Below are 25,756 nucleotides of genomic sequence, written 5' to 3'. Positions count from 1 at the left end.
TGTGGGTTTGTTTGATGTTTTCCACCTGTTGCAGAGAGAAATTTTGTTGATGCAGTAACAACTGCCCTTATCTGTGGGTATAAAAATATTTATCACTTGTTGTTAGGTATTAGGCTGGTTTAGTAAAGTGATGGTTGTAGATTCTCAACCAATATTCATGAATTCACCAGGACTACAAAGTTAAGTTTCTAATACCATATATAGCTGCCCTCAGGTCAAAAATTTTAAGAGGATAATTAAATAGTATAAAAGGGAGAAAATGTTGGAAGAAAATTTCATATGCTCAAAAGAACTATAAATCTCTCATGATTAAAACAGTGGTCCTGGTACATGGATTGAAAAATTAGGTTCATAGAGTAGAGACTATTGATAAATTAAGTTCATAGAGTAGAGACTATTCAAGGTCCTACTCAAATGAAATGGAGAACAGTGTAATGAAGACACTAGGAGAATTGGGGCATGAGATGGCTCAGTTGTTAAAAGCAATTGTTCTTTCAGAGACCCTAGTCTGACTTCCCAAAACCAGATGTCAGCTCTAAACTACCCATAGCTTCTGTTTCAGAGGATTTAACATCATCTTTTGAATCTTTAGACAACAGGCACATAAGCTGTAATAGACTAATTGAAGCACATGAAATAAAATAAAGTAAATCTATTAAAATTCACATAACCTGGAAGCAAAATGAGCTTTTCTAGAGAGCTATAGTCCAGAAAACAAAAAAGGGATAAGCTGATTAATTTAACTATACATACTTTTCCACAAAAATATAATAGACACAGAAGTTGATTTTTTAAAAAAATCTTTATTACATCTGGTGAGTATCAATCCAATATGATCAACAATTTGTTCCAAATAACAGTGGAATTAGTTAGTATGGGAGAATCTCTTACAAATAAACTGTAGAATGAATACATGCACATAGAGAAAATATAAGAAAGAAATCACCTGCACATAATTAATAAGCACACAAAATACTGTAATATCTCACACATGATGAGAGCAGTTTAAGTTAAAACAATCATGAACTATCCTTTTCCTTCATCTTATCAGAAAAGAGGAGGAAAAGATAGAGACATGGAACTAGTAGAAATGGACATTTATACCTTGGAGGTGGGATTATTCAATCCCTTTGCAGAACACAATTCTGTAAGATCTAACAATATGAAAACAAGTATTTAAAATTTGCCCTTGACTTAGTAATTTCCCTGTGGTATGCAAGTGTATACAAGTGCAAGGGTATTACTTACAGTGCTGCTTGTGTGAATGAAATATGGGATGAGGCTAAATGGGCCTCATAAGGGGATAGGTTAAATTAATGAGCCTGTATTTCTATGTTGAAATGATAACCAATAAAGGTAATAAAAGTGATTTAAATGTGCTGCAACAAAACTATTTACAATTTTAATTCTTTGGGGTTCAAAAAAGTACCCTTTGTACACAATGGTGTGTACATTGCAATCTCAATTTTGATGATAAAGACTACTTACATACATATTTCCATGCAAAGAGGAAGTTTAGCTTACATTGTACTTATTTGTACCCTGGAGGTTTTGTGTGAACTGCGTGTATTAATTTTTCAATAAACAAACCTAATCTAAAAGCATACTTCTTTTGAATTTATATTTGCTTATCTCATCTCTCATTTCTTCTCTTGTTCTTATCTCAAGGTCTCTTAGCCAGTTATCATTGTTTTCAGAGTGGAGCCTGTAGGGAGCTGGTGATAACCTGTGACTTGCCTTCTTTCATAACACAGCCCAGCAATCAGCAATTCAATTTCCCTGTAGCTGAAAGGCCCTCACTTGATGTTACCATCCAAGTATGTGGCATCTCTTAAATTACAGAACCTTAGGAGGAAGAATGAGTCCCTTCAGCCCTGTAGTTTAGAGAAGGTTGTATCGCTTTCAAGGTAGCCAACTATCTGCCACACCAACAGTTTGGGGGTTCTTTTCTTACTCTCCAGCAGATGCCGCTCTCCTCAGTACTTATCCCCAGTGCTTGGGGCAATGTTCACTCTCACTTAGGTGCTGCTCAATGAAATTCAAGTTGCACCTCACTTTCTTGCACTGTGAGTTTCATTATTTATGCCTGTGCAGAATTACTCTCTGAAATTGCTCTTTACTTTCATAAGAAGTATTATGCATCCCAGATCATATGTTAAGATAGAATTGTCAGTGCATTTACTTTTTAGTTTCCATGTACAACATGTTTCCCCCTCTCCATGCATTGCATATATATATATATATATATATATATATATATATATATATATATAACTGATTACTTCAGTGTAGCTAATTAATGGTTCTTTTACCAACTCATTTTTGTGATGAAAAATCATAATGTTGATATTTTTTACGTTTCTCAAAAATACAACATACGATCATGATGCAGTCACCTAGCTGTACAATAGACATTCTGAAATGTATTAATCCTGACTATAATTATGTATCTTTAATGACTTATATCTATCCCTGTAGCTAATCATCAGCCTGTAGTAAATACTATAATACCCTCTATTATGGTATCATGTTTCCCAGTTTTACATATAAGTGAGATCATGTGGTATTTATCTATGACTGCCCTATTTCACCTAACACCTAACACCACAGACATTTTTCTCATGTTATCACAGATGGGTGCTTAATTTTCCAATGATTGAATAATATTCTATTCCATTATGTAAAAATACCATTTATCTTTTTAGGACCATTAGGTGCATCATTAGGCTGAATTCATAATTTGGCTTTTACCAAATGTTTTTAGTGCGATGATGAATATGGTCATGAAGATCATCTCTTAACATAATTGGTTTATACTACACACAGAAAGGGAGAGGGACAGAGACAGACAAAGACAGAGACAGAGAGACAAACAGAGACAGCGGGAAAGAGAAGGACAGACACAGGGAGAGACAGATACACACACCCAGAGAGAGAGAGAGAGAGAGAGAGAGAGAGATATTAGTGAGTGAAGTTGTTGGATCATATAGTAATCACACATTTATAAACTATAATTGTCCTACTAGTTTAGAGTTTCATCATTAGTGTACAAAAACTTGTTTTTTCTACACAATTTTAGTAGTTCACCTTCTGTGCTTTTGACAATAGCCACTCCAATAAGTTTGAGACAATATATCATTGATTGCATAGTAGTTTAGATTTTCACTTGCTTGATAAATAATGAAGTCAAACACGTTTCATGTCTGTTGCCATTGGATCTCTTCTTTTGAGAAGTTTCTATGTACAACTTTTGCACTATTATAGAGATTTTTTACTGAGTTGTTTATATTTTCATATTGAACCAATGTCAGATTTGTCTTTTACAAATATTTTTCTAATCCTACAGATTCTTTCTGCATATTTCATGCAATTCATACAAAAGCAATAATGACAATCTGTACAGAAATTTATATAGAATCACAAAGAATCCTCAAGTAAGCAACACAATCTTGAGCAAAGAGAACAGAGTTGAAACACTGTTTAACGTCAGATTGCAAAGATAAAATAACAAAACAACACGGTACATTTGGTATATATGGAGCTATGCAGAACAATGAAATGGAACAGAGAACCCAGAAATAAATCTGTGCTTTTCCAACTATTTGCTTGGTTTTTTTGTTGTTTTGTTTTGTTTTTATATAACAGTCTCTTCGTTTATTATAAACCAGTTTCATAGGCCACAGAAAAAAAGAACAATGTATATACAGCCTTTTGGGAAGGAAACAGGCAAGGAGCTGAGGAGGACCAAGATGAGTCTAGGGCCTTGGAGGGCATATTTCCCAGGGAGGAAGCCCTGAAAGGGAAACCAGACAATCCAATGAGACTCTATAAACTGCATAACAAACAGGTTTGTTGAAACCCTGGGGAACTCTGAGCTACTGACTGTGATGCTGTGAGAAGATCAAAGCAGACCTGGCATTCCTGGAGGAGGAGGTCATATCCCAGGAGGGGGCATGCTCATTGAAATTCCTTGGCCAGGAGGGAGCCCCATGGGAGGCCGCATGCCAGGAGGTTGCCCATCATACCTGGAGGAGGGGCCCCTGGACCCATAGATGGAGGAGGATCCCCACAACCAGGTGGGTACTGACTTGGGGCTCCTGCAATACTGGCTGTGGCTGTGGCTGCAGCTGCGACAGCTGCAACAGTGCCTCTTCCTTGTGGGGTCATCTCCTGTTGGGATCGCCCTCCAACACCTCAGACTGGCCCAGCAAGTCCTGCAGGAGCCTGGGGCATGGGAACACCTGCTGGGATTCCTCCGCCAGCAGCCCTGCGGATGCTTGGACCCCAGGAGCTCCAGCAAGTGGCACTAGGGCCATGCCAGTGTCTTTGGGAGGAGGTCCTTCTACTGTTATGGATACCAGGTTCTCCCTGCAAAGCAATACCAGACCAAGGACTCACTTCACTTCCCTTTCTGCTTGTTTGGAGTTCTTTGGCTTGATCTTCACGAACTCATCACAGTCACACAGGATCAAATTCATGTGCTTGTCAAAGGCTTTGAAGGTCTCAATGAAGATCCAGCTATCTTGCAGGATATACCTCATCCTGTAGTCAATGTTCTGCAGCATCTTGCTGCCCTTGCCCACCATCATAGTGGCGGCTTGGATGGCTCAGATTCCGGGTGGATTCACTTCCACAGAGGCCTAGTTGCCAGCCAGCCGCTGGATTCCCACCCTGTTTGCTTGTTTTGACACAAATGCCAAGGACATATAATGAGGGACTGACTTCTATAAAATTGTGTTTTAAAAATTAGAAATCTACATAAAGACCTTTATGTTTCACTATACCAAGAAATGATCTCAAATAGGGTTAAATATGGAATTGAGAGACAAAAGACCCACTTGTCTAAGAGGAAAACATGGGAAATGCTTCATGACATTGGTTTAGGGAAAGATTTTTTTGCATACAATTGATTTCTTAGCGTAAAACAACATAGGAAAGAACTGGCTGCTCTTGTCTAAATTATATTGATGCTTGATTCAAATAAGAAGTCATTTTACTTAACTCTTGTGGATTTCTAGGTAAGGTATTTAAACATTCTGGGTCTCAATTTCTTCATTTATCTATAGATATTGATATCAACAATATAAGGCTTTTAAGTGAAAAAGCGACCTTTACCCTATTATGTTATTAGCCTAGGGTCTCCTCACTGTCATTATCAACCTATGGCCCTAATCTCATGCAGAAACAGTACAGCAACAATGAGAGGAGAGTAAGATCTAGAATAAAATTCAATGCACACACTATGTAGATTTTCTCTTTTTCTTGCCATTTGGTTTTCTTACCTTAGTTTTTCCCGTTCTCCCTTATTTGAAGACCTATTTGTGCTTTGATGACCACTTATGAACTTTAGTCCCTGAAGTTTCTAGAGCCTCTTTTTTCCATCACTGGAAGGATTATTAGGAGGTTTCTATGGGATCCTGTGTATGACTGTGTGGAGTGTCAAGTTGTAAAGTGCTATAACAAGGTGAGGTGTTCTTATTAGACGGTCATGTAGAGTGAGATTTTAAAGAGAACAAAAACCTCTGGAGCCCCAGTGACTTTATTTTGCAGCTCAGATTGATGTGTCATTTTTAGTTGGTTTACAAGCCATACTTCCAGCTGTCATCCATCAGCACTTTGACCACAACCTGTTCTTGGCTGCCTGTCTGGCTAGAATTAGTTATCCCTTCTAACATAACCTGGTTTTCTCCAGACAAAACCCCTTCTTCCCAAGGACAGAAACTCATCCACTGAATATTCTCCTGATAAACTCTTTCTTTTGAAACTTCCTCATTCTGTCTTGTCCATTTTTTTTCTGACTCAGAGATGCTGAAATATGCATAAAATTCATTCATTCATAAACTCTGTAACTACACTGGGCACTGACTCTCTACCAGTTCAAATAGCCAAATCTGAAGGATATAGAACGGTCAATAATGTATCTACAGCCCTTAAGACCTGAAGGGTTAAGTAGTAGAGAGGCACGTAAGCCAGTGGATACATTTTAAGTGATAGGTACAATCATATGAGTGTTTACAAGCTACAGTGACAACAGACTCAGGAATAGACTTTTTACAGAACATGTTGTTTAAGTTCTAAATAATAAGCCCTGTTGTGACAGACAAGAAAGGCAAGACTATTCCTTGAAGGGGATGGAAGTTATCAAAACATGTGTCATGAAACAAAACAGTATTTAGTGATTATATTGCAGCAGAATGATTATCCAAAAAATGAAATGCAGGCTAGATTTCCAAATTCATAATATCCATTAAAAGGGACCCAGACAGAAAAGACCAAAAAGCTATGAGTATTTAAAAGGTAATAGATATAATCTGTTCACAACAGATACCAGGCATCAGAAGTAACTGGGAAGTTTCAAAAATATGGTGTTTGAAGCATGTGACTCATACAGAAGTGATTTGTATAAAAAATATTTTAACACTTTAAAAGCTGCTCTCTGTTATTTCTAAGGCACATACAGGGATAAATCAAGAATGTAGATTTTCTAAACAATCATTTGAATGATGGTATGGATGGTCCCCTGGGCTCCCAGGAAGGGCAAGGCCAATGAGAAATTATTGAGTCATTGTAATAGCCCAGGTGAGATAAAACCCAAAATGTGTTTAAAAAGATAAACTGTCCCATTTCCCAAGAATATAATTAGGTACATTAAAACAGAAACTGCATTTGATAAATTTTCAGTATTGTGCACCTACCCATGGCAGGTACTTACTAAGTACTTTTTATTTGAATAGAACTACTAAACATTATTAAGCTCTAGTGTGTTTATTTTTTCTGATACTTTTGCTCCACTAAGGTAGTTATTGCTAAGTATGTTTTCACTTGTCATTTCCTGGACCATACTGCTAAGTTTAAGAGATGTGGTATACTTTTAATGATAAATATCTCTACCAAGTAGAATTTGAAGCAAAACTAAGTATGACATACATATGCATACACACACACACACATATATATATACATATACATATATATGTATATGTGGAAGATATCAAATCTCATATGTGATAAATAATAAATATTAATACAGAGTGACCCTATGAGTATTGAATTTTTAAGATATAATGATACTATGAATGGTGGCAGTATTCTTGCACAGATATAAAATTGTCCCAGACCAAAATGACATGCATGATATGTACTCACTTATAAATGGATATTAGCCATAAAATACAGGATACCCATGCTACATTCCACAGACCCAAAGCAACTAAACAAGAAGGAAAGCCTAATCAAGTCTAACGTAGAAGAGGGAATACACTAGTAATAGGAGGCAGATGCTGGGAGGGAAATGAGTACAAGATGGGATGGGAGGGGAATGGGGAGTTCAGGATCAGAAATCTGCAAGCAACAGGGGTAGGGAGATATGGTACATCTGCAGGACATGACAGAGATCTGGGATAGGGTAGGCACCCAAGAATCAATGGGGATGTTCTTAACTGTGACTCACAGCATTGGGGATATGGAACTCTAAGTGGCCACCTCTTGTAGTCAGGTAGGAACCCCGCTGAAGCACTAATCCACCCATAATACTCTCAACCCAAACTTTATCCTGACTTCAAGAAATGTAGGGACAGGGAATGGAGCAGAGACTGAAGGAATGGCCAACCAATAACCAGCCCAACTTAAGACCAATCCCAAGGGCAAGCACCAATCTCTGACACCATTAATGATACTCTGTAATGTTTGCAGACAGAAGTCTAGAATATCTATCCCAGCAGCTGACTAAAACAGATGCAGAGACCCACAGCCAAACAGTGGGTGGTCTCTTATGGAAGAGTTGGGGGAAGGATTGTGGCCCCAAAGGAGATAGGAACTCCACAGGCAGACCAACAGACTCAACTAATCTGGGGCTTTCAGAGATTGAACCACCAACCAAAGAGCATACACAGGCTGGAACTAGCCACCTCTCCCCTGCCAATATATACCAGATGTTCAGATCAGTCTTCTTGTGAGTCCTGGACAACTGGAATTAAGGTTATCTCAAAAGCTGCTACCTGTCTGTGGGATATGTTCTTCTAACTAGGCTGCCTTGTCCGGCCTCAGTGGGAGAGGATGTGCCAAGGTAGGAGGATATCCAGGGCAGGGGTCTTCACCCTTTCAGAGGAGAAGGGAATGGGAGTATGGGTGAATGGGGGTGAGAATTATGGGAATGGGTGATGGGGCTACTGAGCAGGATGTAAAGTGAATAAATAAATAAAAATTTATATTAGCTGTCTCCAATATCACTGAGTTATATACATTGAAATGGCTAAAATTATAAATGTATATATATATATATATATATATATACATATATATATATATATATGTGTGTGTGTGTACCCATATACATACCATTTAGCTCCTCCACTCCTTTCCCTACCTTCTCCATTGGGGTGCCCAGATTCAGTCCGATGTTCAGCTGCGTGCATCCACATCTGTGTTGGTCAGGCTCTGGAAGAGCCTCTCAGGGGACAGCTATACCAGGCACCTGTCAGCAAGCACTTCTTGGCATCAGCAATAGTGTTTGGGTTTGGTATCTGCAGATGGGATGGATTCCTAGGTGGGTTAGTCTCTGGATGGCCTTTCTTTCAGTCTCTGCTATACTCTTTGTCTCTACATTTCCTTTGACAGGGGAAATTCTGGATTAATATTTTTGAGGTGTGCGGATGGCCCCATCCCTCAACCGGGGGGCTGTGCCTATCTGTAGGATATGGTCTCTACAGATTCTATCTCTTTGTGGGGTATTTCAGCTAGTGTCATCTCTGTTGGGTCCTGGAAACCTCTTGGATCTCTGGCAACTGGGAGTTTTTGTGGCTATCCCCAGTTCCCCCTCCCCCACTGCTATATACCTACTTTCAAAATCCTGATCCTCTGTACTTCTCCCCCATCTCCTCCTGCATCTGAACTGGTTCCCTCTTTCCCCTCTCCCTCCTCTCTCCTTCCCAGATACTTTTCTGCCTCTGCTTTCTGAGATTACTTTCTTCTGCCTTCTGAGTAAGACTGTAGCATCCTCACTTTTGTGTGGTCTTCTTTCTTCTTGGGCTTCATATGATCTGTGAGATCCTGGGCATTCTGAGCTTCTTTTTGACTAATATCCACTTATCAGTGAGTTAATACCATGTGTGTTCTTTTGTGACTGGATTACCTCACTCAGAATGATATTTTCAAGTTCCATCCATTTGCCTGCAAATTTCATGAAGTCATTGTTTTTAATAGCTGAGTAGTACTCCATTGTGTAAATGTACCACATTTTCTGTATCCAGTACTCTGTTGAGGGACATCTGGGTTGTTTCCAGCTTCTGGCTATTATAAATAAGGCTGTGAGCATAGTGGAGCATGTGTCCTTGATATATGTTGGAACATCTTCTGGATATATGCCCAAGAGAGGTATTGTGGAATCCTCCAGTAGTACTATGTCCAATTTTCTGAGGATATGCCAGACTGATTTCCAGAGTGGTTGTACAAGCTTGCAATCCCACCAGCAGTAGAGGAGTGTTCCTTTTTCTCCACATCCTCGCCTAGCTCTGCTGTCACCTGAATTTTTGATCTTAGCCATTCCTACTGGTGTGAGGTAGAATCTCAGTGTTCTTTGATTTGCAGTTTCCTGATGACTAGGGATATTGAACATTTATTTAAGTGCTTCTCAGCCATTCAATATTCCTTAGCTGGGAATTCTCTGTTTAGCTCTGTACCTCATTTTGACACACAATTTAAGGGAAGAGAAGCTCTTAATACAGAGAGGAAGGTAGAAAAAAAAAGAAAACCAAAAAAACAAACAAACAAAAAAAAACAAACAAAAAACAAAGCAAGAATCCAATTGCTCGCGGGACCTGAGACTGCATTAGTTAGGGAAGCAGAAACCGGCCTGAGTAGGGCCACAGGCCTCATCCAGCCTGACCAGCACCGGGGAAGCTAGAGCACAGGGTCAGCTGACACCCGCCAGTTACCCACGAACCCCGCCACAGGATTTTGAGACTGCTGGTGAGTGGAACACAGCTTCTGCTCCAATCTTTAAACAGTGACAACGACAACAACTAACCCCAGAGATTACCAGATGGCGAAAGGTAAACGTAATAATCTTACTAACAGAAACCTAGACCACTCACCATCATCAGAACCCAGCACTCCCACTTCGCCCAGTCCAGGGCACCCCAACACACCGGAAAAGCTAGACACGGATCTAAAAGCATATCTCCTGATGATGGTAGAGGACTTCAAGAAGGACTTTAATAACACACTTAAAGAAATACAAAGGAACACTGGTAAACAGGTAGAAGACAATAAGGAGGAAGCACAAAAATCCCTTAAAGAATTGCAGGAGAACACTGCTAAAGAGTTACAAATCCTTAAAGAAAAACAGGATAACCTAATTAAACAGGTAGAAGTCCTTAATGAAAAACAGGAAAACACATCCAAACAGATGACGGAAATGAACAAAACGATACTAGACCTAAAAAGGGAAGTAGACACAATAAAGAAAACCCAAAATGAGGCAACACTGGAGATAGAAACCCTAGGAAAGAAATCTGGAACCATAGATACCAACATCAGCAACAGAATACAAGAGATGGAAGAGAGAATCTCAGGTGCAGAAGATTCCATAGAGAACATCGGCACAACAATCAAGGAAAATGTAAAATGCAAAAAGATCCTAACTCAAAACATCCAAGAAATGCAGGACACAATGAGAAGACCAAACCTACGGATAATAGGAGTGGATGAGAATGAAGATTTTCAACTCAAAGGACCAGCAAACATCTTCAACAAAATTATAGAAGAAAACTTCCCAAATCTAAAGAAAGACATGCCCATGAACATACAAGAAGCCTACAGAACTCCAAATAGACTGGACCAGAAAAGAAATACCTCCCAACACATAATAATCAGAACAACAAATGCACTAAATAAAGATAGAATACTAAAAGCAGTAAGAGAAAAAGGCCAAGTAACATATAAAGGCAACCCTATCAGAATTATACCAGATTTTTCACCAGAGACTATGAAAGCCAGAAGATCCTGGACGGATGTTATACAAACACTAAAAGAACACAAATTCCAGCCCAGGCTACTATACCCAGCCAAACTCTCAATTAACATAGATGGAGAAACCAAAGTATTCCACGACAAAACCAAATTCACACATTATCTCTCCACGAATCCAGCCCTTCAAAGGATAATAACAGAATAAAACTAATACAAGGACAGGAACCACGCCCTAGAAACAACAAGAAGGTAATCCCTCAACAAACCTATAAGAAGACAGCCACAAGAACAGAATGCCAACTTTAACAACAAAAATAACAGGAAACAACAATTACTTTTCCTTAATATCTCTTAATATCAATGGACTCAACTCCCCTATAAAAAGACATAGACTAACAAACTGGCTACACAAAAAAGACCCAACATTTTGCTGCTTACAGGAAACTCATCTCAGAGAAAAAGATAGACACTACCTCAGAATGAAAGGCTGGAAAACAATTTTCCAAGCAAATGGTATAAAGAAACAAGCTGGAGTAGCCATTCTAATATCTGATAAGATTGACTTCCAACCCAAAGTCATTAAAAAAGACAGGGAGGGACACTTCATACTCATCAAAGGTAAAATCCTCCAAGAGGAACTATCAATCCTGAATATCTATGCTCCAAATACAAAGGCAGCCACATTCATTAAAGAAACTTTAGTAAATCTCAAAGCACACATTGCACCTCATACAATAATAGTGGGAGACTTCAACACACCACTTTCACCAATGGACAGACCGTGGAAACAGAAACTAAACAGGGACACAGTGAAACTAAGAGAAGTTATGAATCAAATGGATCTGGCAGATATCTACAGAACATTCTATCCTAAAACAAAAAGATATACCTTCTTCTCAAAACCTCATGGTACCTTCTCCAAAATTGACCACATAATTGGTCACAAAACAGGCCTCAACAGATACAAAAATATTGAAATTGTCCCATGCATCCTATCAGATCACCATGGACTAAGGCTGATCTTCAATAACAAAATAAATAATAGAAAGCCAACCTTCACGTGGAAACTGAACAACACTCTTCTCAATGATACCTTGGTCAAGGAAGGAATAAAAAAGAAATTAAGGACTTTTTAGAGTTCAAAGAAAATGAAGCCACAACATACCCAAACTTATGGGACGCAATGAAAGCATTTCTAAGAGGAAAACTCATAGCTCTGAGTGCCTCCAAAAGGAAACTAGAGAGAGCACACATTAGCAGCTTGACAACATACCTAAAAGCACTAGAACAAAAGGAAGCAAATTCACCCAAGAGGAGTAGATGGCAGGAAATAATCAAACTCAGGGGCGAAATCAACCAAGTGGAAACAAGAAGAACTATTCAAAGAATCAACCAATCAAGGAGCTGGTTCTTGGAGAAAATCAACAAGATAGATAAACCCTTAGCCAGACTCACTAGAGGGCACAGGGAAAGCATCCTTATTAACAAAATCAGAAATGAAAAAGGAGACATAACAACAGATCCTGAAGACATCCAAAACACCATCAGATCCTTCTACCAAAGGCTATACTCAACAAAACTGGAGAACCTGGATGAAATGGAGAAGTTCCTAGACAGATACCAGGTACCAAAGTTGAATCAAGATCAGGTTAATGATCTAAACAGCCCTATATCCCCCAAAGAAATAGAAGCAGTCATTAATAGTCTCCCAACTAAAAAAAGCCCAGGACCAGATGGGTTTAGTGCAGAGTTCTATCAGACCTTCAAAGAAGATCTAATCCCAGTTCTTCACAAACTATTCCACAAAATAGAAACAGAAGGTACTCTACCCAACTCATTCTATGAAGCCACAATTACTCTGATACCTAAACCACAAAAAGACCCAACAAAGATAGAAAACTTCAGACCAATATCCCTTATGAATATTGATGCAAAAATCCTCAATAAAGTTATTGCTAACCGAATCCAAGAACACATCAAAACAATCATCCATCCTGACCAAGTAGGTTTCATCCCAGGGATGCAGGGATGGATCAATATACGGAAATCCATCAACGTAATCCAGTATATAAACAAACTCAAAGACAAAAACCACATGGTCATCTCGTTAGATGCGGAAAAAGCATTTGACAAGATCCAACACCCATTCATGATAAAAGTCTTGGAAAGATCAGGAATTCAAGGCCCATACCTAAACATGATAAAAGCAATCTACAGCAAACCAGTAGCCAACATCAAAGTAAATGGTGAGAAGCTTGAAGCAATCCCTCTAAAATCAGGGACTAGGACAAGGCTGGCCACTTTCTCCATACCTATTCAACATTGTACTTGAAGTCCTAGCCAGAGCAATTCGACAACAAAAGGAGATCAAAGGGATACAAATTGGAAAAGATGAAGTCAAAATATCACTCTTTGCAGATGATATGATAGTATATATAAGTGACCCTAAAAATTCCACCAGAGAACTCCTAAGCCTGATAAACAGCTTCGGTGAAGTAGCTGGATATAAAATTAACTCAAACAAATCAATGGCCTTTCTCTACACAAAGAATAAACAGGCTGAGAAAGAAATTAGGGAAACAACACCCTTCTCAATAGTCACAAATAATATAAAATATCTTGGCGTGACTCTAACTAAGGAAGTGAAAGATCTATATAATAAAAACTTCAAGTCTCTGAAGAAAGAAATTATAGAAGATCTCAGAAGATGGAAAGATCTCCCATGCTCATGGATTGGCAGGATCAACATTGTAAAAATGGCTATCTTGCCAAAAGCAAGCTACAGATTCAATGCAATCCCCATCAAAATTCCAACTCAATTCTTCAACGAATTAGAAAGTGCAATCTTCAAATTCATCTGGAATAACAAAAAACCTAGGATAGCTAAAACTCTTCTCAAGGATAAAAGAACCTCTGGTGGAATCACCATGCCGGACCTAAAGCTCTACTACAGAGCAATTGTGATAAAAACTGCATGGTACTGGTATAGTGACAGACATATAGACCAATGGAATAGAATTGAAGACCCAGAAATGAACCCACACACCTAAGGTCACTTGATCTTCGACAAGGGAGCTAAAAACATCCAGTAGAAGAAAGACAGCATTTTCAACAAATGGTGCTGGCACAACTGGTTGTTAACATGTAGAAGAATGCGAATCGATCCATTCCTATCTCCTTGTACTAAGGTCAAGTCTAAGTTGATCAAGGAACTTCACATAAAACCAGAGACACTGAAATTTATAGAGGAGAAAGTGGGGAAAAGCCTTGAAGATATGGGCACAGGGGAAAAATTCCTGAATAGAACAGTAATGGCTTGTCCTGTAAGATCGAGAATTGACAAGTGGGACCTCATGAAACTACAAAGCTTCTGCAAGGCTAAAGACACCATCAATAAGACAAAAATACCACCAACAGATTGGGAAAGGATCTTCACCTATCCTAAATCAGATAAGGGTCTAATATCCAATATATATAAAGAACTCAAGAAGGTGGACTCCAGAAAGTCAAATAACCCCATTAAAAAATGGGGCTCAGAACTGAACAAAGAATTCTCACCTGAGGAATACCGAATGACAGAGAAGCACCTGAAAAAATGTTCAACATTCTTAATCATCAGGGAAATGCAAATCAAAACAACCCTGAGATTCCACCTCACACCAGTCAGAATGGCTAAGATCAAAAATTCAGGTGACAGCAGATGCTGGCGAGGATGTGGAGAAAGAGGAACACACTTCCATTGTTGGTGGGATTGAAAGCTTGTACAACCACTCTGGAAATCAGTCTGGCGGTTCCTCAGAAAATTGGACATAGTACTACCGGAGGATCCAGCAATACCTCTCCTGGGCATATATCCAGAAGGTGTCCCAACCGGTAAAAAAGACACATGCTCCACTATGTTCATAGCAGCCCTATTTATAATAGCCAGAAGCTGGAAAGAACCCAGATGTCCCTCAACAGAGGAAGGGATACAGAAATTATGGTACATTTACACAATGGAGTACTACTCAGCTATTAAAAAGAATGAATTTATGAAATTCCTAGCCAAATGGATGGACCTGGAGGGCATCATCTTGAGTGAAGTAACACAATCACAAAAGAACTCACACATTATGTATTCACTGATAAGTGGATATTAGCCCAAAACTTAGGATACCCAAGATATAAGATACAATTTGCTAAACGCATGAAACTCAAGAAGAATGAAGACCAAAGTGTGGACACTGTGCCCATTCTTAGAATTGGGAACAAAACACCCAGGGAAGAAGTTACAGAGACAAAGTTTGTAGCTGTGATGAAAGGATGGACCATTTAGAGACTGCCATATCCAGGGATCCATCCCATAAGCAGCTTCTAAATGCTGACACCATTGCATACACTAGCAAGATTTTGCTGAAAGGACCCAAATATAGCTGTCTCTTGTGAGAGGATGCCGGGGCCTAGCAAACACAGGAGTGGATGTTCACAGTCAGCTATTGGATGTATCACAGGGCTCCCAATGGAGAAGCTAGAGAAAGTACCCAAGGAGATAAAGGGATCTACAACCCTATTGTTGGAACAACATGATGTACTAACCAGAACCCCGGAGCTCTTGTCTCTAGCTGCATATGTATCGAAAGATGGCCTAGTCGGCCATCAATGGAAAGAGAGGCCCATTGGACTTGCAAACTTAATATGCCCCAATATAGGGGAATGCCAGGGCCAAAAGAATGGGAATGGGTGGGTAGGGAAGTGGGGGGCGCTATGGGGGACTTTTGGGATAGCATTGTAAATGTAATTGAGGAAAATATGTAATAAAAATATTACAAATTTAAAAACAAAACAAAACAAAACAAACAAACAAAAAAAAAAACCAAAGCAAAACAAAGGATTCACTCAGTACTATTCTTTGAATTTGTCATCCAGGTATTTCTGTGCTCAAAGCTGGATTCCCAGGGTGGAAATATTAAGAGTGGTAGGATTGGGCAGCAAGAATGTTCAGAGAGTGATGGCTCTTGTCACCAAGCCCAATGCTCTAGTTCCATCCTTGCAACTCATACGGTAGAAGGAGAAAACAAACTTGCACATGCTATCCTCTGACTTCCACATGCAGTATAGCATATCCACATGCTGTGTATGTTGATAAACCTCTCTCTCTCTCTCTCTCTCTCTCTCTCTCTCTCTCTCTCTCTCTCACACACACACACACACACACACACACACACACACACACACACACACACACATAATTTAAAAAATAAGAATAGGGGTAAGTATGCAAGGTTGGGCCTACATGGAGAGCATGAGAATGGTCTCCCCCATACACTGTCTTCCTGTCTGTCAAGGCAATTCCATCTCTCACTCACATTCCTGTCATTGCACTATCATGTGTCATTATGTAAGTCAGACAATGGAGCATCATTAAAACATGCTGTATGAACTTTTACCTGAATGAATGTCTTTCCTTTATATGTCTCTATGCTCAGCTATTTGTAGTAATAGAAAGACTACTAACACAGGTAACATGAGGGTCCTGAGAAGGAAACTGACTCATGTCAAGTGGCATTGAACATGTTGAGCATGTTATTAGTATAGATAAGAAAAACTCACATATGTATGGTAGACCCGCTGTGACATGATTTTAGCCCAATGTCCCTGTCTGATCATAAAGAAATTGTATTATTTGTTAACATCATGTTTTTCTCTCCTTCAACCAGATTCTGCTCCACAGAACTTACCCTAGGGAAGAAGTAACTGAGTTAAAATAGTGGATTTCTCTCATTCCTCATGACTTAGTCTTCATCTTTCACACAGAGACAACGCAGTTCTTACTGACTGAAATTCCCAAAGCAAATTTATAAATATACAAGGCTAAAATAATTTGCAAAGGGCCATGATACAGAAGACTTCAGTGTCCAGCTATAAAATTGGAACTCAATCCTGTATGAGTGAGAAGCCCATCAGAATATGTTGAAAAGGAAAGAACCATGCGAACTACACAGTGGTCCCAGGGATCACTATTAGTTTGGAGGGTCCTTGTCCTTTGACTTTAGATTATTACCTGAAAGCTGCAGGGACATTCTGCCCTAGGTGTGACTGATTTTTGCTGTTTACACTAATGTAGAACTTATAGCCACAGAGAATGGTAAGAACACAGGATGCTTTCTCCATCATCTCCTGGACTCTGTACCCTTCTATCAGCTTCACTCAGTTTCACTATTATCTCTCATAATTTGTTGACCAGCCTCCCCAAATGAGAATTTAAAGGATACACAAATGTAAATAAAAGTACAGTTCACTTGTTTAAGTCTTAAGACATTATACAGATAAACAGAGACATTAGAATTAGGATTAAATATTACAAGGTAAAATTCTCACCAACCAAAAGCAAGATATTAATTCAGAAATCTCTGAGCTTATGCTTTGAGAATTCCGTCTCTGATTCTTTTGCATAACAGAGGAGGAAAACATTCTTAGCATGGTACAAAAATCTCTTTCTCCAGAAGAACATTCATGGCATTATTTTTATGAAATCTCTTGCTTTTATGGCTGTCCATTATATGGTAAGGAACATAATTAATACATCTCAATTTATCTGTCTATTCCATGCATATTTCTACTATAAAAACTTACTAAAGATAGCAGCCTTATTTATAACATCAAGAAGATGGAAGCAACCCAGATGCCCCTCAACAGAGGAATGGATACAGAAAATGTGATACATTTACACGATGGAGTACTACTCAGCTATTAAAAACAACGAATTCATGAAATTCTTAGGCAAATAGATGGAATTAGAAAATATCATCCTGAGTGAGGTAACCCAATCACAAAAGAACACACATGGTATGCACTCACTAATAAGTGGACTTTCATCGAACGTTAGGAATACCCAAGATTCAATTCACAGATCATATGAAACCCAAGAAGAAGGAAGACCAAAGTGTAGATGCTTCAGTCCTTCTTCGAAGGGGAACAAAATACTCACATGAGGAAATATGGAGACAAAGTGTGGAGCAGAGACTGAAGGAATGGCAATTCAGAGATTGCTCCACCTGGGGATCTATCCCAAATACAGACACCAAACCCAGACACTATTGAGTATGCCAAGAAGTGCTTGCTGACAGGAGTCTGATATGGCTGTCTCCTGAGAGGGTCTTCCAGAGACTGACAAATACAGAGGTGGATAAATTGCAGCCAACAATTGTACTGAATGTGAGGTCCCCAATGGAGGAGTTGAAGAAGGGACTGACGGAGCTGAGGGGGTTGCAGCCCTATGGGGGGGAGCAACAATGTCAACAGGCTAGACCCTCCAGAGCTCCCAGGGACTGGACCACCAAACAAAGATTACAGATGGAGAGACCCATGGTGCTGGCCACATATGTGGCCCAGGATGGCCTTGTTGGACATCAATGGGAGGAACAGCCCTTGGGCCTAAGGATGTTCGATTCCCCAGTGTAGGGGAATTCCATGGAGGGAAGATGAGAGTATGTGGTTGGGTTGGGGAGCACCCTCATAGATGCAGGAGAGGGGGAGGTGATAGGGGGGTTCTGAGGGGAGACCTGGAAAGGGCAAAACATTTGAAATATAAATAAAGAAATTATCCAATAAAAATGATGAATGAAAAGATATTCTTCAAGGATAGTGCTGCTCTACTCTTTCTGAATTCCTAAAGCAAATACAAGCACCTTTAGCATCTTATATAACCTGTTCTTTTTCTTAACATCAAAATATTATGGTGGTGGTGGTGGTGGTGGTGGTGGTGGTGGTGGTGGTGGTGGTGGTGGTGGTAATGTCACTGGTGGTGTTACTGCCTGTGGACATTTATTCTCCCCAATTACAACTCCAAGAGACACACATGGCATTTGGATGAGGAAGACTCTCTGTTAAGGTCATCAACACAGCCATTTTCCATTTCTTCTGTTTCTTCTGGACTCCTTCAGTCCCCACTTGTACTTTGCTTACATTTCTTCCCGTTTCAAGTTCACTTTCTCCAGAACATTGCTTCCAGCTTTTAAACTCCTTCATTTCAATAACTCCAATAAGACTTTCCCAGTTTGTATGCTTTACTCAGACAACAGAGCCACAAGGTAAAATACTACCACATAAAGTGCTCCCCCAGTAAAAATAGGACCTAGTTTATGGCTCCACACTTGGTTATCCAGTGACAAATTAAAATGTATGAAAAACTTAGTTTTTATAGACTAGGCTGTGTTTTTGGAATCCCACTCAGACTCAGTATTCTTTTGAATATGAAGAATAATTCGTGTTCAAATGAAATTTTTATTTAAAAAGACTTAGAAAAGACATCTTCATATATTCCTGTAATGCACAGATGTTCAAAGAGCTAGCACCATCTATACTAGAGGCTTTGTTTTTAATATACTATCATCAGTGGAAATTTGTCTTGATGGCTAGAGGTGTGTTCAATTTTTATTATTTAAATATCTATGTGCAAATAAGGTCCTGTATTATGGTCTCTTCTGAGTCACTGAAATCTTTACATGACTCATTTAAGTATAAACTTTTTCTATCTTCTTCAATTCATATAGCTAATATTTTATATTTGAGAATATGTCAGAACCAATGTTCTAAGAATTTAAATCATAAAACACAAAATAGTTTGCATGTTAGTGGAACTGTAGCACTGTGTAAAGTCTAACTTTTATGTGTGTGTTTCCAGAGCTCTTGCTTTCTTCCCTACATATTTGTGACCTGGAATCCAGGAGAATTTCATCAAATGGGAATTAACTTGGCAGTATATCAATCATTTGGCTCTTTCCAAGTGTTTAAAATTAGGAGTAGCTTTATTAACCATTTCACTTACTTCAGACAGGGATTATGAAGGATTTAAACTTTACACATAGCAACAAAGTCAACATGGTTTTGTACCAATAGTTTACAGCTTAAAAGTGTTTATCTTATGACCTTTCATCTCTCCAGTCATAGTAATAATCAGTGAGGAAATATTTTATAGATGGTAGGCTATTCACTTCATATCCAACTTGTTATGAATTTGATTAATTATAAGGCCTGCATGTCTGGTGCCTAAATTTCTACAAAATCACACACTTCTCTGAATAATCATTTTTGAAACTTGCTAGCCTCCATTGCTGTGATAATGCACAGAGAGCTCAGGAAACGTTCCAGGACTGTCTTCTCCAGTCATACTCTTTTGTTTCTCCATACCTCCCATTTGCCCACGACAGGCACATTCAGAACATGACAGTCACAACCATTTTGACCTTTCATGCTATTACTAATTTCCACAAAGTCCTTCTCTTCTTTGTATTCACTCTATATTCACTGACATTTGTTTGAGAAATTTGGAAAGTTCCAACCAAGGCAGTCTTCTATTTGGAATACCCATAGAGCTGTGGATTATTATGAGTTAGTATGTTAATATGAGGCAATGAGGAGGCATTTTCAAGTAAGGGGACATAGAACATAGTAGCATAAAGTGTCAAAGAGAAATAATGAAGCAGGAAGGGTGAAATTGGGGTGAGGTATGGAAAGGCAAGGTAGAGGAGAGGATCTAGGGATGAGTAAATTAACACCAAAGATGTTTCTTAGAAATTGGTGTGTAAATCCACTACTGTAGAAGCTTCCTAAAATATACACATATGCATTTATTTATTTATTTTTACATAATATTTTACTAATTACTTGGGGATTTCACATAATGAACCCTGATCACCTTTACTAACCCCTCTTCCCAAGTCTGCCTCCACACACCTTTGTAGCCTCCCCTTCAATAAAAGATAATAATAATAATAATAATAGTAATAATAATAATAATAAATGATAATGCCCAGTTTGTGTTGTTCATAAAGCCACTGGGTCATGGGTCACAGACATCACAAGGCCCCCAGTGGCAGCAGGACCATAGAACCAGGTTTGGTCCCTGGTGGCAGCATGTACATGTGTTGATATCTGTAGCCTATACTGACACCAGAGACCATGAAGTCCATGGATTGTGTTATGACCAGGAGTCCTGTTGATATCCATGACTTGTGTTACCAACAGAGTTCATGCACAGATTTCTTTGGGCTGTGATGCTACTGGGTGTCATTGTTGATGTGAGTAAGCTGTGCTGCCACCTGAGGATTTATTATAAACAGAACTAAAATGGAGCTACTCTATCTAGGGCTGGCAATGTCACTATTATTCATCACACACTAACAAATAAAAGAGCCCACTCCCAGGAATGTGTTACTTATTTTGGAGTTGCTTGTTGGTAGGATCCCATAAATTGCCAGACATTACAGGCTCTTGCTACTGATGTTGTTGTTCTTGGTTACCCTCAAGAACTTGTTGGGAAGACCCTGTTGTTGAACACAGCATATACTTGACCAGATGGTTCATCTGTACTGGCTTGCTTTTATAGTGCTGGAAGTTTCTGTGCCTACACCTGGGGTAGAAAAGAAAACACGAGCCTTGCCTATCTGTGAACCATGTGAACTATAACAATAACCTGCCTGGTAAGATATGTCCACTGGTATAATACTGACAGGAACATATGGAAGTGACCAACCTTTCTTATTTATTATTAGATTCAACCCTCATGCAACAACAACAAAAAACATGCCTGGCACTGTTATTAAGCCAAGAACCTGTGACTAGACAAGTCAATAAGCCCTAGCAGATAACCTACTGATATTATTCTGAAAAAATGAATATAGTATTAAACTAACTCTTAACTTGTTGGTATGCCTATAGATTAATACATCTGTCAACCATCTTTATAGAAGCTTCAACTTGTGGTAGATTGTGATTAATACAAAGATCTACAACCTGTCATCTTGCAGAGAATGAGAGACTGGAATTCTCAGCCCTAAATAGGATATCTATGTCACACCCTCCTCACCACTCCTTCCAAATCTCATGGATCATTATAGAAAGGGAAGCAGAGTTTAAGAATGAGAAGCAGTGAGTGACTACAAAGAAGCAGTATCTTCTGGAAAGTTAAGGGAAACTATACACATTAATTCACAGTGGATATGACAGCATGTGTAAGAGCTGTGCAAGCTCAAAACAGACCAAATTCCAGCATGGAAAGGGGAAGTAGGCACAAATCCCATCCATAGATAAGGAGCTATTGGGAATTGATAGATGCTGAGAAAATGACAGTCAGTATTATTTTTAACAGCGCAGCCTCTGGTTAGTTGACCATACTCCATTTGAAGGTCACACATGGAAGACTTTATAGACAGCACAAATTGGGCTAATGAGTTTTCTTTTTTTTTTATTAGGTATTTTCCTCGTTTACAATTTCAATGCTATCCCCAAAGTCCCCCATACCCACCCTCCCAATCCCCTACCCACCCACTCCCCCTTTTTGGCCCTGGGGTTCCCCTGTACTGGGGCATATAAAGTTTGCAAGTCCAATGGGCCTCTCTTTGCAGTGATGGCCAACTAGGCCATCTTTTGATACATATGCAGCTAGAGACAAGAGCTCCTGGGTACTGGTTAGTTCATAATGTTGTTCCACCTATAGGGTTGCAGATCCCTTTATCTCCTTGGGTACTTTCTCTAGCTCCTCCATTGAGGGCACTGTGACCCATCCAATAGCTGACTGTGAGCATCCACTTCTGTGTTTGCCAGGCCCCGGCATAGTCTCACAAGAGACAGCTATATCTGGGTCCTTTCAGCAAAATATTGCTAGTGTATGCAATGGTGTCAGCGTTTGGAAGCTGATTATGGGATGGATCCCTGCATATGGCAATCACTAGATGGTCCATCCTTTTGTCACAGTTCCAAATTTTGTCACTGTAACTCCTTCCATGGGTGTTTTGTTCCCATTTCTAAGAAGGGGCATAGTGTCCAGACTTTGGTCTTCATTCTTCTTGAATTTCATGCGTTTAGCAAATTGTATCTTATATGTTGGGTATCCTAAGTTTCTGGGCTAGGCTAATGAGTTTTCATCTCTCTCTCTCTCTCTCTCTCTCTCTCTCTCTCTCTCTCTCTCTCTCTCTCTCTCTCTCTCTCTGTTCTTTCTTTCTTTCTTTCTTCCTTTCTAAGCTTTTAAGCCTGCATAAATGTTGACAGGTATGGGAATAATATAAATCTGGAAGGAACTGGGGAAGAACTAATAGTACTAAAACATAATGTACAAAAGTTTCAAAGAACTAACTTAAAAGGAAAAGGAAAACAGAATGGAAGTTTGTGACCAAGGAGCATTCCACCATACACACATACCACAATTTGTTTAATCACTTATCAATTGAAATATATTTAGGTATTCCTAGTTTTTTTCGGTATAATAAAGACAATTTCTATTAGCACTTGTGTCTAGGTTTCTCTTTGGATGAAAGTTTGCATCTTTAAGAAAAATGATCATGGGCTTTGTTGCTTAAACATTTAATAAAGGCACATTCAATGTATGAAGCAACTTCCAATCTGTATTTTTACAATAGCTGTACCACATTTCATTCACAGTACCAATGTGTGAGTTCCACTTCATTCACAGCCCCCCCCCATAACTTGTAGTTCTCTATTTTAAAGACATTCTAATAGATGTGCAATGCTATCTTGCTTTGGTTTTAATTTGCAATCACCTAAGGGCTAACTGATGTTGAACATCCATTCCTATATGAGTTTCCTAGAACTTCTTTAGTAGGGATGTGTGTTGTGTTGTGTTTTGTTTTGTTTTTGTTTTTTGCCATTTTTTCCTACTTAAATTATGATTGCTGTTTAGTCCTGAAGACTCAGTTATGCATATATTCTGGATAAATATCAGATATTAGATATACGAATTGCAAATGTTTTCCTCCTTGAGAAAGCATCTCACTATGTAACCCTAGAAGCTTTTAAACTTGTGATTCTCATTCTTCAGCCTCCCAAGTATTCAAATTACACATTACCATCCCCATTATTGCCTTTTAGTATGTTATCCTGGTTGGTCTTAGTTTTATTTCCTATTGCTATGATAAAATATTTTGATGAAAGCAAATTGAGAGAGAACTTGTTCACATCATATCTAAAATTAGGAAAAAGACAGTGATGAATGCATATACTGAGCTCACTGTCTCATTTTTAATGATTGTTAATTTACTTTTGAGAATCTCATACATGTATACAATATATTTTATTTTATCTACTTCTTCTCCAACTTCTACCAGACTCTCAATGTCTTCCTCAATACTTCTTTTATTTGTTTATAACTCATTGAAACTAGTTACATTCACATGAGTATAGGGACATCCACTGAATCATGAACAACCTAGTAGAGACCACACTCCTAAAAAATGACCATCTCTCTTCCAGAAACCACAAACTGCCAAAAGCTCCTTATGTAGGAGTGAGGCCTCATAAATTCCTTTCTCATACATACTAGAGTGTTCACTGGCTTGATCTTTTTATGAGTATTTTACAAGCAGCAGCAACGGTTGTGAGTTTATTAGTGCAATGGTCCTGTTATGTACATAAGATGCTATTTTACACAGTTCTCCCCAATGTCTGTTTTTCACAATCTTTCCTTCCCCTCTTCTGTGATATTATTTGAATCTTGAGGTTTTAATAATGGTGTGCTATTTTGGACTGAGCATGCCAGAGTCACTTATTCTCTACAATATGACTTGTTGGCATCTCTGCATTCTGTGTACCTCTACTCTCTCTGTCTGGGATGGTTTGAATATGCTTGGTCCAGGGAATGGCAGTATTAGGATGGGTGGCCTTGTTGGAGTAGGTTAGACCTTGATACAGTTGTTTCTTTTAAGATTGTCAAATAAAGGAGATACTAAACATTTATCTTTTCTTTTTAGTAATAGCATTAAAATTCTTCTAGTCATTCAAAATGCATAATATCTAATGATTGATTATGTCCACCTAACTGTACCACAAACCACTAGAATTTACTCATTACCTGTGTAAAACTATACCCATTTAGTGACTTGTCACAGTCTGTTCTGAAGCAATATCTTTTTGAATAATAGCTAACCATTATTCAATTTTCACCTACTATGAGATCATTTCTAAAATGTATTTATTCACTTTACAACATGATTGCTACCCCTTCCTAGTTCCCCTTACATAGTCCCTCTTCTTATCCCCCCTCTTCCTCTTACAGGGTGGCAGACTCCTGTGAATATCCCTTGACCCTGGCACACTGAGTCTTAAATGGCTAGGCAGATCTTCTCTCACTGAGGCCAGACAAGGCAATTTAAAAAGAATTCACATATACATTGGATCTTGGAGTATATTATTTTTCTTTACCTGCCATATTTCAGTTAGATAATGTCTTTCAGAATCTTCTAAGAAATGTTGGAAATGGTAGGTTTTCCTTTTTGTTGAAGCTGAAGAGTAGTCCATTGTATAAGTAGATCACCTTTCCCTTATTGTTACAACTATCTCTGTAATATGTACACACAGTGTCAGTATCTTGATTATGAGTAGTGCTAAAATTAACAAAGTTCGGAGCTGAGACTAAAGGAAAGACCATTCAGAGACTGCCCCACCTGGGGATCCATCCCATATACAACTACCAAACCCAGACACTATTGCATATGCCAGAAAGATTTTGCTGACAGGACCATGACATAGCTCTCTCTTGTGAGGTTATTCCAATGCCTGGTAAATACAGTAGTGGATGCTCACAGTCATCTATTAGATGGAACACAGGACACCTAATGAAGGAGCTAGAGAAAGTACCCAAGGAGCTAAAGGGGTCTGCAACCCTATAGAAGGAACAACAATATGAACTAATCAGTACCCCCAGAGCTCATGTCTCTAGCTGCATATGTAGCAGAGGATGGCCTAGTAGGCCATCAATGGGAAGAGAGGCCCTTGGTATTGGGGAGATCATATGTCC

The 25,756-nt window shown here is 38.9% G+C and overlaps 1 pseudogene; it reads right to left on the bottom strand.

Annotated features, from left to right (window-relative positions):
- Window positions 1-3,901: 3,901 nt before the first annotated feature.
- Window positions 3,902-4,589, bottom strand: LOC110287184 (small nuclear ribonucleoprotein-associated protein B pseudogene; annotated as a pseudogene).
- Between the last annotated feature and the right edge of the window lie 21,167 nt (window positions 4,590-25,756).

The sequence above is a fragment of the Mus caroli genome, unplaced genomic scaffold (assembly GCF_978045245.1).
Source record: "Mus caroli unplaced genomic scaffold, Mus_caroli_1 scaffold_5, whole genome shotgun sequence".
NCBI classification, from domain to species: Eukaryota; Metazoa; Chordata; class Mammalia; order Rodentia; family Muridae; genus Mus; species Mus caroli.
This window is presented reverse-complemented; position numbering and strand designations above follow the sequence as displayed.